Genomic DNA, 13,614 nt, shown 5'->3' with positions numbered 1-13,614 from the left:
ATTGATGCCTCTGTATAAGACTCTGGTGAGACCTCATTTAGAATATTGTGTACAATTCTGGAGGCCGCACCTTCAAAAAAATATGAAAAGGATGGAGTCGATCCAGAGGAAGGCTACTAAAATGGTGTGTTGACTTCGTGATAAGGCGTATGGAGACAGACTTAAAGATCTCAATCTGTATACTTTGGAGGAAAGGCGGGAGAGGGGAGATATGATAGAGACATTTAAATGCCTATGTAATATAAATGTGCATGAGTCGAGTCTCTTTCATTTGAAAGGAAACTCTGCAATGAGAGGGCATAGGATGACGTTAAGAGGTGATAGGCTTCGGAGAAATCTGAGGAAATACTTTTTTATGGAAAGGGTGGTAGATTCATGAAACAGTCTCCCGGAAAAGGTGGTGGAAACAGAGACTGTGTATGAGGGTCTGGGATAGGCATGTGGGATCTCTCAGAGAGAGAAAGAGATAATGGTTATTGCGGATGGGCAGACTAGATGGGCCATTTGACCTTTATCTGCTGTCATGTTTGTATGTTATGCCTTGATATAGGATGCACAGATCTATGCCAGCCACAGATTTGGCATAAATGGTTGCACATGAATTTAGAAATACCAATGTGGGTTTGTTAGTATTGTACATTGGGAATTGGGGGACCCAGGTGCCATTATAGAAAAGTCACTCCATGTGCTGCACTGGGCTATCTAAAAGGAAAGGGGAATTGTGCACTGCCTTTTTGTTGCTTTTGGCATTTCAAAGCTGACATTCAAGGTAGTGTGCACTGGAGGATTAAGTGACTTGCCCAGGCTCACAAGGAGCAGCACTGGGATTTGATCTCACAACCTCTTGGTGCAGAGGCAGCAGCTCAACCAGTGAGTCACAGCCCTTCCTGCTATAAGATATGTTAGAAAAAAATATACAGTGTACACCAGAAAAATCAATTACGAACTCTTAAATACTTTTTCATCTGTGCTCAGAGCTTGATAGTAAATGAGACCATTGAGAGAGCATACAGCCTTCTTTTAGAAGGCTCCTGTCCCAATCATCACGGAGGTTTCCTGATGCATGCTTAATTGCTTGTCGAATAACACTTTTTGAAACATTGAGAAAGTTTTGAAGCAAAGACAACGGAAGCAGAGTTCATACAGGACCAACGGGTTCTCTGAAGCAGCCATTGGCGAAATGCATCAGAACCCGCAAAAGAAACAGACATGTCTCCAGATCATTTCACAAGCTAAGTTTAAAATATTTTAAGAGCACATAAGAGCATATTTTTCTCAAATAGTAACAAAGTATTATTCGGCAAGCAATTAAGCATGCATCAGAAAACCTGCGCGATGCTTGGGACAGGAGCCGTGTAAAAGTAAGCTGTATGCTCTCTCAAAGGTCTCATTTACTATCAAGCTCTGAGCACAGATGAAAAAAGTATTTAAGAGTTCGTAATTGATTTTTCTGGTGTACATTGTGGGAGTCTTTTACTAAGGCACGCTAACCGAGTTAGTGTGCGCTAAATATTAGCGCGTGCTAAATACTAACGCTCCCATTATATTCTATGGACCCGTTAGCGTTTAGTGCGCCTTAGTAAAAGACCCCCTGTATGTTTTTGACTTATAGAGATTTCATTGCACCAGGTATATATAGAACATATTTTCCCAACAATTTATATTGGATAAAATATGTTAGATTCATTCATTCATTCAATTTTGTATACCATTCTTCCTGGGGAGCTCAGAACGGTTTACATGTATTTATTCAGGTATTCAAGCATTTTCCCTGTCTGTCCCGGTGGGCTCACAATTTATCTAACATACCTGGGGCAATGAGAGACCCAGGTACTTGCCCAGGGTCACAAGGAGCAGCATCGGCAGTTTTGAAGAAAAAAAAAAAAAAAATCGATCAGCTTAAGAAATCAATGTTTATTACCTTTTCCAGCAGCAAAGGGAGTGGAATATAAATGAATCTTTGAATTATCCCTACAATATCAGACTACAAAGACCTGAAATAGTTTACTAATTTACATTGGATCAGAAATTATAAGAGGCCCTTTTACTATAGATTGCGAGCCCACCAGGACAGATAGGGAAAAATACTTGAGAACCTAATTGTAAACCGCTTAGATAATCTTGATAGGTGGCATATAAATATATATAATAATAATAACATTGTCCCCTGTGTGTTTAGCTGATAGCTTAGGCCAGAGTTACTGTAGGTGGGAAGGCTATTAGATGAAAATACAGACTGAGAAATAGGGAAATGACCAGTAGAATACCCTAAGAAAATTCTAGAAAGAGTTTATAGAGAGATTCCTGTTGCAGAGCATTGGTGAGAATGTACAAGGGACATCCAGGGGAATTCAAAATGGTCTACATTAATTTATTCAGGTACTTTGCACTGTCTGTACCAGTGGGCTCATAATCTATCTAATGTACCTGGGGCAATTAAGTGACTTGCCCAGGTCACAAGGAACAGCATGGATTTGAACCCTCAGGGTGCTGAGGCTGTAGCTTAAACCACTGTGCCACACTCTTCCCTTTGCTAAAGCCAGTGCTCTTTCCATGAAAAAACAGGCTGTTACATCTGTTTCTAACCCTTAAATCTTCTATTATGAGGCTCAGTATTTTTACCTTCTCGTATCTATATTTGGCCACTGCAGGATGAACGGTGACTACAGGATCAATATTCAAGGTGATTTAATTGCTAATTGTTATTGTGTAAGTCTGAGGGGAAGAGAGCAAAGTATCCTCCTTTTGCTAAGCCTTGCTGGTCCCTTCCTTTGGTACCATGGATGTTATTTTAGCGTGATGACCTCACTGTACAGCATCTAGGCCTATGAAAAGAGGGAAAATGAAAATTCATACCGCTGCATGGTCACCCAGTATAAAAAGTGCTCAGCCTTACCTTGAGAGCTGGGACCAGAGAGAAAATTCATCACCATTCCCGTGCCCACAGATAACCGCGGGAAAACATCTCCATGTCATTCTTTAAGGAGAGAGGGTAGAATCAGAGTATGAATGGGCATAACCTTTAACCCTCATGTCTTGAATTGAAGAATGCTAGTGTAGTAGGACTGAGGTTGAGATTGACACTAAAGAATGACAGTCTGTGGTATCCAGAGCTGAGATTGTGATGCCATGATGCCTCATTCCACCAATGCCTAAAAGCCAACCTCATCAGTGATGTCACAATGGCTTCATTATCCAATACTTGGCTCACATAAGAATAAGAGTATGAATGAAGAATAAGAGTATCACTGACCTAGAAGGACTGAGGTTGAGATAGACACTAAAGAACGACATGGGATGGTTTCCCATGGTTATCCGCAGGGATGGGAACGATGATGAATTTTGTCACGATGTCATTCCTTGACTGGGCCCCTTCAGATGAAAATTACATTGCAGCTATAGGCCATGGTAAACCCATTCATGGACCCAATGAAGCAGGGAACAGCAACAGATACTAAAAGGACTAAAGATAAAGACAAAAGATAAGATAAAAAGGAGATGATATGCTGCTATGTTTGTGTTTATTAAAACATTTTATATATCACTTAATGAAACAAAAAATCAAAGTGGTTTACAAAAATAATCTATAAAATTTAACATAGACAGAAAAAAGAGCTCCATTTAAATAATACAGACTAGTATTCAATGATTCACTCTAACAGTGAGGTCAAGCATTCTTTCCATTTCAGACATTCTCCAGGAAATCAGATCTCATCAATCTAAGTTAAAAGTTAGCTTTTAAAAAATGTGTTTTAAATTGTCTCTTAAAATTCTTTAAAGATTCTTTTATACCATAAAGCCTATATTTCAATCTAGAAAGTTCAAGAAGATAGCATGCCACTAACTGGAAGGAAAAAGAAAAGCTGGAAAAGCAATTCGAGAAATATGTAAGTGATAAACTTCTTAAAACAATTGAATACTTATACAGTAAAAGAAACAGAAAGAGGAAATGCAGAAAGGAATATCAGAAGCAGGATGCTAGATGAGCCTGGGGAATGGCAAGTGCAGAACACAGGAGGACGACTGCAAAGACGGGGCAATAAGAGACCAGTTTTGCTCCTGGCTTACAAGGAGATGGATATGTCTTCTGAGGTCCAGGAGAGGGAAAGATTACCTAAGTTGGTGGTCTTTGCTAACTTTTAAGCAAGGACTGTTTTGGGTCCAAAAGGGCTGAAGGAGAGACGAAAAAAGTCTTTCTACTTGGGGGCCATGACACCAATAACACTTCACAACATACATTCCTACCAGAACACCTGGCCTTGGTCACACATGCAGAACACAGGTAAACCCTATGGGGCTCATAATCGAAAGAGAAAAACGTCCAAAAACCGGCTTAAGTCGGCACTTGGATGAACATTTTTCAAAAACGTCCAAGCGCTGAAAATAAAAACGGGTTTTGGACGTATTTCTAAACAACCTAGGCCTTCATAGTGCCACTCAATGTCCAAAGCTAAACGGGGCGTTTCGGGAGGCGTGTCAAGGGTGGAAGTTGGGCGGGACGTGGGCCGGCTTAGACTTAGTCGTACAGCCCAGGATAGATGGAACTTGGATGTTGTGACTTAGACCATGTAAAACATGGTCTAAGTCACTAAAAAACACTTAAACTCACCAGATAAACACTGAAAACACATAACACAGACCCCCACACACTACCCTAGTGATCACCAACACCCCCCCCACACACTAAAATTTTATTCACATTAAAGTTCAGCTTCCAGACCATCATCACCTGGCAGCCGGGCATAGGAAAGCCTAGTCGTCCAGCCCAGAGACAGCTTAAGTCATCTTGGGGGTGGGTTAGGGACCCATAGAGAGGAGGACCCATGCCCATAAGCCCCTGTAATCACTGCATTGATACTTAAACATGTGCACTGCCCTATACATCCCCAAAACCCTTTTTTACTGGCATATAAGTAGCTCCTGCAGCCATAAGGGCTATTGGGGTGGTAGATAAGTGGGTCTAGGGGATTCTGGAGGTGGTTTGGGGGGGCTCACCGTCAAATGTGGTATAAAGATGGACGATTTAGTGGCTTGGACGATCAGATCGGCAGGACGTATAATTAGACGATTTTCGAAAGTAAAGAAAAGTTGGACATATCTTTCGAAAATGTGTCAGGCTCTTTTTAACTTTGGACAACTTGCAAGATGGATGTAAACGGACTTAGACGTCCTTTTCGATTATGCCCCTCCATGCGAATACAGGACCACAAACTACAAGTCCTAATGTACTTAAATAAATCTACTTAAATGTACTTAAATAATGTACTTAAATGTACTTAAATAAATACTTTAAAGTCTAAGATGTCAGACTCTGCATACAATACAACATCAGATAAATAGAAAGGAATGTATTTCTTCTTGAACAATGCAAAATGTAAATTCTCAACACTGACATATTTCAATCATTAAATTGAAAAAAAAATCATTTTTCTTACCTTTATTAGGTGATTTTATTTTTGTAATCATCTTTTCCAAGTCTCTGGTTGTACTTCCTCCTTAACTCTGGCTCTAGTGACTTCTTGTCCATTTGCTGGGGTTTTTTTTTCTGTCCTTCACTTTCTACATCCTGCTGTTAGAGTTCCCTGCTCAGCCTGCCTGCTAGATGCACAAAAGTCTCCAATCGTCTAACTACTGGTTTAGTGACCGATCAAATTTGCTGACCCTGTGCACAAAATTGCTCACTGCATGGTTTTCCGTGCAGTCGTACATTCTCCAATTCTGGCATGCAAATGAGGTCTTTAGTATTAAAACCAGCCAGGCCTAACCTTGCATGTCAGAATTAGATCGGTATTACTAGATGATAGCAGGAGGGATGTCCAGTCCCTCCTGCTCGCAGGCCTGCCAGTTAAAAATGGCAGGCCTTCCCCTTCCCGGTGCATCCTGGGATGCACAGGGAGGGGCCTCAGGCCTGATTGACACAGATGCCTAAGGCCACTCCCAGTGGAGGAGCCTTAGGCATATGAACCAAAGTCTAGAAGAGGTAGCCCCTTAAAAATATAAAAAAACAAATAAAAGAAAATATGGATTCACCCCATTAGAAAAAACCATGAAGCTGAAAAGGAAACTCAAAAGAAAATGGAGGATGAGGAAGCTAGAAAAACCTGGCTTAGAATCAGCAGAATTTACATCATGAAAATACGTAAAGAAAGAAAGAATACCTATTAAAAAAGATCTTCAAAGTTGGAAACTCCAGAAAAACCCTATACCAAGCAGTATATGGTTTGCTAGGAAAAACCAGAAAGAAATCACTACCAAATGCTCTCTGAATAGTAAAGAATTCAGCAACTTCTTCACAGAAAAAATAAAGAAGATACAGAGGCACAACCTAAATAACAACATATCAATAGACAAACATACAATGGAAACAGGAGATACAATGGAAAAGTTCGAACCAATCATGGAGTTACAGGTGAAGAAACTACTTAGAAGAGTGAAACCAGGCCTGCAATTCATTGACACATGCCCAATATGCCTGATGAGAGGGCTTGAAGGGCCGGGACTCACCCACCTCACCTTGCATGGTTTTTCAATGATGAGTGGAGAGCTCCATCTTCCCCATGACCAAAAAAATTTTGATGAGCTCAATCAAAAGACAAACAAATGATGATTTTTGCTTATGATCATGAAGGCATCATCATCATCACAGACAAAGTTCCATGTGGAAGAAGTGTCACAGCAATGTATTATCGTGATTTTTTGCAAAAGAATGCGCAGAAAAATGCACAAAATCCAACCTCAGTTGCTCTTGGCTGGGCCATTTATTCTTCACAACAATGCTCACCCACACATAGAGAATATCATCATTGAAAAACTACGCAAATACGGCTGGGAGGTGTTACCTCATGCTTCCTACAGTCCAGATATAAGTCTACCAGACTTTGACCTTTTTCCAAAGTTGAAACAATCTATGCGTGGACATTGTTTTGCATCTCTGGAAGAGCTTTTTTCTGCCGCTACCCAAGCCATTCAGCAACTGAACAAAAACGGTGTCTTGGATGGAATAATGTAGCTTCCCTGACGTTGGGACTCGGTCATTGCAAAGCAGGGAGACTATGTTGAAGGATTGTAAAGAAATATTTATGAAATGACCCTCGTATCATAGTGACAGAACAGAAGGGCAACAGAGGAGGAGCATATGGAACCAAAGTCCAGTTGATGCTGAATAAAACCATCACTGCAGGTAGCAAGAAAATCAAAACCTTAATATAATTTTGATTGACTATCCCCCTCCTTCACCAACGCATAGTGTGGGTTTTAGCGCCAGCAGCGGTAGTAACTGCTCCGATGCTCATAGAATTCTTATGAGCGTTGGAACAGTTACCGCCGCTGCTCGCGCTAAAATCCACGCTATGCATTAGTAAAGGAGGAGGTATATTTTTGGAAAAAACCCTTTTGATCATTCTTTTGGATGTTATATTGCCTCGAAATGTACAGTGTGAATGCTGGACTTACTAAATTCATCAAGTTCATCTTAAAAATGTGGCAGGCTAATTCCATCTGAATTACGAAGATGGACGATGTCATTCCTAACATGAAAATTCATTAAGGTATATTTCATAGAGGTTTTCTGTCATCACTCTTGATTCACTGAGCACATCTATTAAATCCTTGGGTTCTGGAATTAGCCTTAATCCTGGAGACACTAATTATCCACAGATAACATTGCAGATACTATTTGTGGATGGCTTGAAACTTTACAGCTCCTGTGATTCTCACTTAGCAGAAGAACTCTGAGCAATGAAAAGCCTCTCAGGTGATGACAGAATTATATTTGGCCTGATCAGATGTGCTAAGACAACCTTCTTTAAATGAATGTTAAGCAAAATATCTCTCTGATTGGAAAACTATAACATAAAGAAATTTGAGTAAGGAGGTATATATAAATACAGGTATGTAGAAATAGATGAAGATGCAACCACTTAGAACAAATTGCTGGGGAAAAAAGATCAGCAAAGAGTATTTCATCATTGATACTGTTATTGGAAAGTGCTTTAATAATGTTCAGGATTTTTATCAACCTGCTATCCCCACATTCTCGTACAATTTCAGAACTACAGACTGGCTTCATAAAGGTCTCTAACAGTTGGATGTAAATACAAGAAAACTCCTCCATGCCCACTAGGTAATCCATAAGAACCAGTATATGTTGAGATTGTACATCCCAAGAGCTGAAGGCGCACATACAGACCTCCGACTCAATCACAGCAATTTGATAAAGATCTTGTTGCAGATATCCAAAACCTGAGGAAGAAAAGAGAGGTACTGTTGCTAGGTGATTTCAACTTGCTGAATGAGGATTAAAAAGTTCAATCTGCGGAATCAGAAAGAAGTAGAGAGACAGTGGATGTCCTTTAAGGAACCAACAAGGGAAAAAGTGATACTGGATCAGGTGCTCAACAACGGGGAAAGTCTTTGATGTCCAACCGGGTGCCCACCTGGGCAGTAGTGATCATCAAATGGTTTGGTTTGATATAACAGCCACACAAATCTCAAAGTCCTGTTTTCAAATGTGTGGACTTTAAGTAGCGTGGGAGAGTATCTGAAGAAAGAGCTAATAGAATGAGAGGATATAAGGGAAGTGGAAAAGCAGTGGTCCAAGATGAAAGGAGCAATAAAAAGGGCTACAGACCTTTATGTGAGGAAAATAAATAAAAACAAGAGAAAAAGGAAACCAATAGGATTCTCTAAACTAATGGCGGAGAAAATAAAGGCAAAAGAGTTGAAGTTCGTGAAATATAAAAATACTCAAGAAGAGGAGCTCAAAAAGGAATACTGGATGAAAATGAAAGAAGCCAAGAGAGAGACACATCTGGCAAAAGTGCAAGTGGAAGAGCAAATGGCTAGAAATATAACAAAGGGAGGCAAAAATGTTTGCAGGTATATTAGTGAAAGAAGTAAGATGAAAAATGGAATTGCGAGACTGAAAGAAGCTAGGAGATTGATGAGGAAAAAGCAAATGTGCTGAACAAATACTGTGTTCATGGAAGAAAATCCTGGAGAAGGACCATTATTGGCTGGAAAAATTACGCATGAGAATAGCAGGGATACTGCACCGTTTACGGAAGAAAGTGTTTATGAACAACTTGAAAAATTGAAGGAGGACAAAGCCATGGGACTGGAAGGCATTATCCCAGGATAATGAGAGAGCTCAGAGAGGTTCTGGTGGCTCCACTTAAAGATTTGTTCAATAAATTCTTGGAGATGGGAGTGGTTCTGTGGGACTGGAGAAGAGTGGATGTGGTTTCGCTTCACAAAAGCAGTTGCAGAGATGAAGCAGGAAACTATAGGCCTGTAAGCCTCACTTTTTATTGGAAAAATAATGGAAGTGTTGCTGAAGGAGAGGATAGTGAAATTCCTAGAATCTAATGGGTTACAAGATCTGAGACAAAGAACATGGCTTTACTAAAGGTAAATCATGCCAAACAAATCTGATTGAATTCTTTGACTGGGTAACAAGAGAATTAGATTTGAGGAAATGAACTTGATATAATTTACTTAGATTTCAACAAAGCCTTTGACACAATTCCTCATAGGAAGCTCTTGAACAAACTGGACCAGCTGAAGTTAGCATCCAACATGGTGAACTGGATTAGAAACTGGTTGACAGACAGATGTCAGAGGGTGGTGGTTAATGAAATTCGCTTGGAGGAAGGAGAAGTGAGTAGTGGAGTGGTACAAGAATCAGTGATGGGGCCGATTCTGTTCAATATATTTGTGAGCTACATTGCTGAAGGGTTAGAAGATAAGGTTTGCCTTTTTGCGGATGATACTAAGAGTGAACACCCCAGAGGGAGTGGAAAACATGAAAATGAATCTGCAAAAGTTAGAAGAATGGTCTAATATTTGCCAACTAAAATGTGAAGAAGTGCGGAGTGATGCATTTTGGGAGTAGAAATCTTAGGAAACTGTATGTGCTGAGAGGTGAGAAGCTGTTATATACCTCACAGCCTGGCTGTGGCACCTTGCAGCTGTACCAAGGTGATGGTAGTGGTAGCAGAGTACCTCCACAAAGCTGGGATTCAGGTTCACCCATATTTGGACAATTGGCTCATCAGGGCTCTGTCCAAGGAGATAGGTGAACTGGCAGTTTTGAGAAAGGTGCAACTTCTTCAGGACTTAGGCTGGATAGTCAACCTCAAGAAGAATCAGCTGAAATCGACTCAGTACTTGGGAGTTTTGTTCAACATGCCATTGGGCCATGAGTTTTTTCCAGAGCTATGCAGACTGAAGTGCCAGAAGCAGATTTTGGAGCTGCTCCAGAGACTAGCTGTCATGACGTGGCATTATCTGCTGGTCTTGGGGATGATGGTGGCGACTATAGAAGTGCCAGACTTTAAGAATAAATGGGATACCCATGTAGGATCCCTACGAGGGTCAAGATAAGAAAATTGGGTCATTAAGGCATAGACAGGGGGTGGGTAAGCAGAGTGGGCAGACTTGATGGGCTGTAGCCCTTTTCTGCCGTCATCTTCTATGTTTCTATGTGGTTCCTTAGGCCAGAAGCTAGAACGTTCAGGGATGCGTGTAAATAGATTATATTGTTTAAATGGCCAACCTCCTTAGTATGTATGTAAATAGTGCACTTAGCTGAAATAGTAAACCTAGTATTATATGTGTATATATGTAGGATGTTTGACTTGGTAGAAACATATGCATATAAGTAAGATACTCGATGTGCCAGTAACATAAGTAGGATGATTGATTATGGCATAATTATGACGGTATTAAAAACTCTGTATTGTAATACCTCGCAGAAGCTCTTTATAACTCTGTATTGTAACATCTTCACAGAAGCTCATGTAAACCCCTCTGAATTGACTCCCTAGTCATTAGTAGTGGTATAGAAGCTCTCAATAAACATATGCATGGATGGGGAGAGGGACCTTGGGGTGATAGTGTCTGAGGATCTGAAGGCAACAAAACAGTGTGACAAGGCGGTAGCTATAGCCAGAAGGATGCTGGACTGTATAGAAAGAGGCATATCCAGCAGATGAAAGGAGGTGTTGATGCCCCTGTACAGGTCATTGGTGAGGCCCCACCGGCCGCACTGTGTTCCGTTTTGCAGGCCGTTTCTGGCTCAGGACATAAAAAAAAACTTGAAGCGGTTCAGAGAAAAGCACCGAAAATGGTATGGCGCTTGCGCCAAAAGACGTACAAGAAAAGATTAGAAGACCTGAATATGTATACTCTAGAGGAGGGAGAGGGGAGATATGATACAGACATTTTAAATACTTGAAAGGTATTAATATAGAAACATATCTTTTCCAGAGAAATTAAAATGGTAAAACTAGAGGGCATGAATTGAGGTTGTCGTGTGGCAGACGTAGGAGTAATGTTAGGAAATGTTAGGATGAGCTGGGGAGGGCTTTGACAGAAGCTCCAGTGATAGGCTGGAATAGGCTTCAATGGCATCTCCAGCAGTAAAAACAGTACTTGGCGGACTTCTATGGTCTATTGCCCAGAAATATTAAAGAAAAGACAATTTAACCATGAATATGAGTGTGACTATTGGGCAGATTGGATGGACTATTCAGGTCTTTATCTGCTGTCATTTACTATGCTACTATGTAATTCTATAAAGTGCACCAAAAGTTGTATTGTATTGTGTTCATTTATTATTCATCTTACAAAGCGAAGGACAAATGAACAGACATAATAAATACCTTTACAAACATCAAACCATACAAAAATGCAATAAAAACATAAAACAGTTAACAGCGATCATGTTCAATATACACAGCATCCTCTCCACAACCACGACACAGTCATCCGTTCTTCAGCCATATTTCATGTTACAAAAAAAAAAAAAAAAAAAAAGATGGCGTTTCAGCCATCTTTTAAACGTTGCCATATTTCCTTGCTGCCGTACATATTGCGGAAGCCTGTTCCATTCCTCTGGACCAATGCTGGAGAAAACCTTCTCCCTTGGTGTTTGCAATCTTTTCTCCTTTCTTGTTGGGATCCGCAGATCCCAATGTTCAGAGGAACGCAGCTTGGGAAGCGCAATATGATATGCCAGACAATCAGTTAAGTATTTTGGTGCCAAAATGCAGTTAAGTTAGATGTCAAAATGCAGGACTATGAGCATAAATTCTTTTATTTTTATTTTTTTTTGAGTTCAATAATTTTATTGAATATTATAAATAATATACAGAAAGCAGTTCAAGTACATGAAAATTGAATAAGAAATAGTGATGTAGAAACAAAAGAAACCGTAATTGCATTCATTTGCATATAACAAATTATTAAGAAGAATTTACAATTTTACATTTGCATATAACAAATTATTAAGAAGAAATCTACAAAATTGATGCGAAATAAATCTGAGCATAAATTCTATAACAGTATCTGGGCACCCAGATTCCATTATAGAATACTAGTGTAAGTCATTTATGTGCTAACATTGAGGAATGGCCAACAAATAAGGCATTTTAATAGTTTATATTTAAACACTCTAAGCCTCCAAAACAATCTTTATCGATTCTTTAATTCGGGAGTCTTTGAGCTTCAGTCCCACCACTCTACCGCCTCAAAATATTTTCATTGTGGTGAGCTTTACGTAGTCATTTCCTCACTGGCTCATTTCTACTTAGTTTTTACTTTTCTCTGTTGGTTTTAAAGTGATTGTGCATTTTGCTATTTATACTCTTTATTTATTTCATTTCTTTTAAAGTACACTAAGCACTTTAAAAGAAATGAAATTTAAAAGAAATGAAATAAATAAAGAGTAGAAATAGCAAAACGCACAATCACTTTAAAACCAAAGGAGAAAAGTAAAAACTAAGTAGAAATGAGCCAGTGAGGAAATGACCACGTAAAGCTCATCGCAATGAAAATATTTTGAGGCGGTAGAGTGGTGGGACTGAGGCTCGAAGACTCCTGAATTAAAGAATCGATAAAGATTGTTTTGGAGGCTTAGAGCAGGGGTGTCAAAGTCCCTCCTCGAGGGCCGTAATCCAGTCGGGTTTTCAGGATTTCCCCAATGAATATGCATTGAAAGCAGTGCATGCACATAGATCTCATGCATATTCATTGGGGAAATCCTGAAAACCCGACTGGATTCCGGCCCTCAAGGACCGACTTTGACACCTGTGGCTTAGAGTGTTTAAATATAAACTATTAAATTGAGTATATACTCTAAGCAGAGAGTTACGATTTATTAATCATATTCATTGGAGATAGCAACCAACTAAAAAGGCAGGCCTAAATGTACATGCCAAAATGTGGCACTTTAGTATATAAATGACAATATTCTACATCCTAAGTACCCATGTTTTGCCCCTTATATTGTACCAGCTCCCCTACTTACATCTATTAATTGTATCTATTTTGCAGATTGTTTCCCATTCACCGATTGTATTTGCTGATTGTACCCTTTCTCTGATTGTACCCATTCGCTGATTGTCCAGCCCTTCTTTATTGTAAACCGCCTCGAATTTCTACAGCTTTGGCGGTATATAAGAAATAAATTATTATTATTATTATCATATGCCTTCGCCTGTGAATGCCTCTTTGTTCTTACACATATGCTCACATTATAGAAACATGATGGCAGATAAAGGACAAATGACCCATCTAGTCTGCCCATCCATCATAACCATTATCTCTTTCTCT

Source organism: Geotrypetes seraphini, chromosome 6 (genome assembly GCF_902459505.1).
Source record: "Geotrypetes seraphini chromosome 6, aGeoSer1.1, whole genome shotgun sequence".
Classification (NCBI taxonomy): domain Eukaryota; kingdom Metazoa; phylum Chordata; class Amphibia; order Gymnophiona; family Dermophiidae; genus Geotrypetes; species Geotrypetes seraphini.
Note: the sequence above shows the minus strand (reverse complement) of the source record.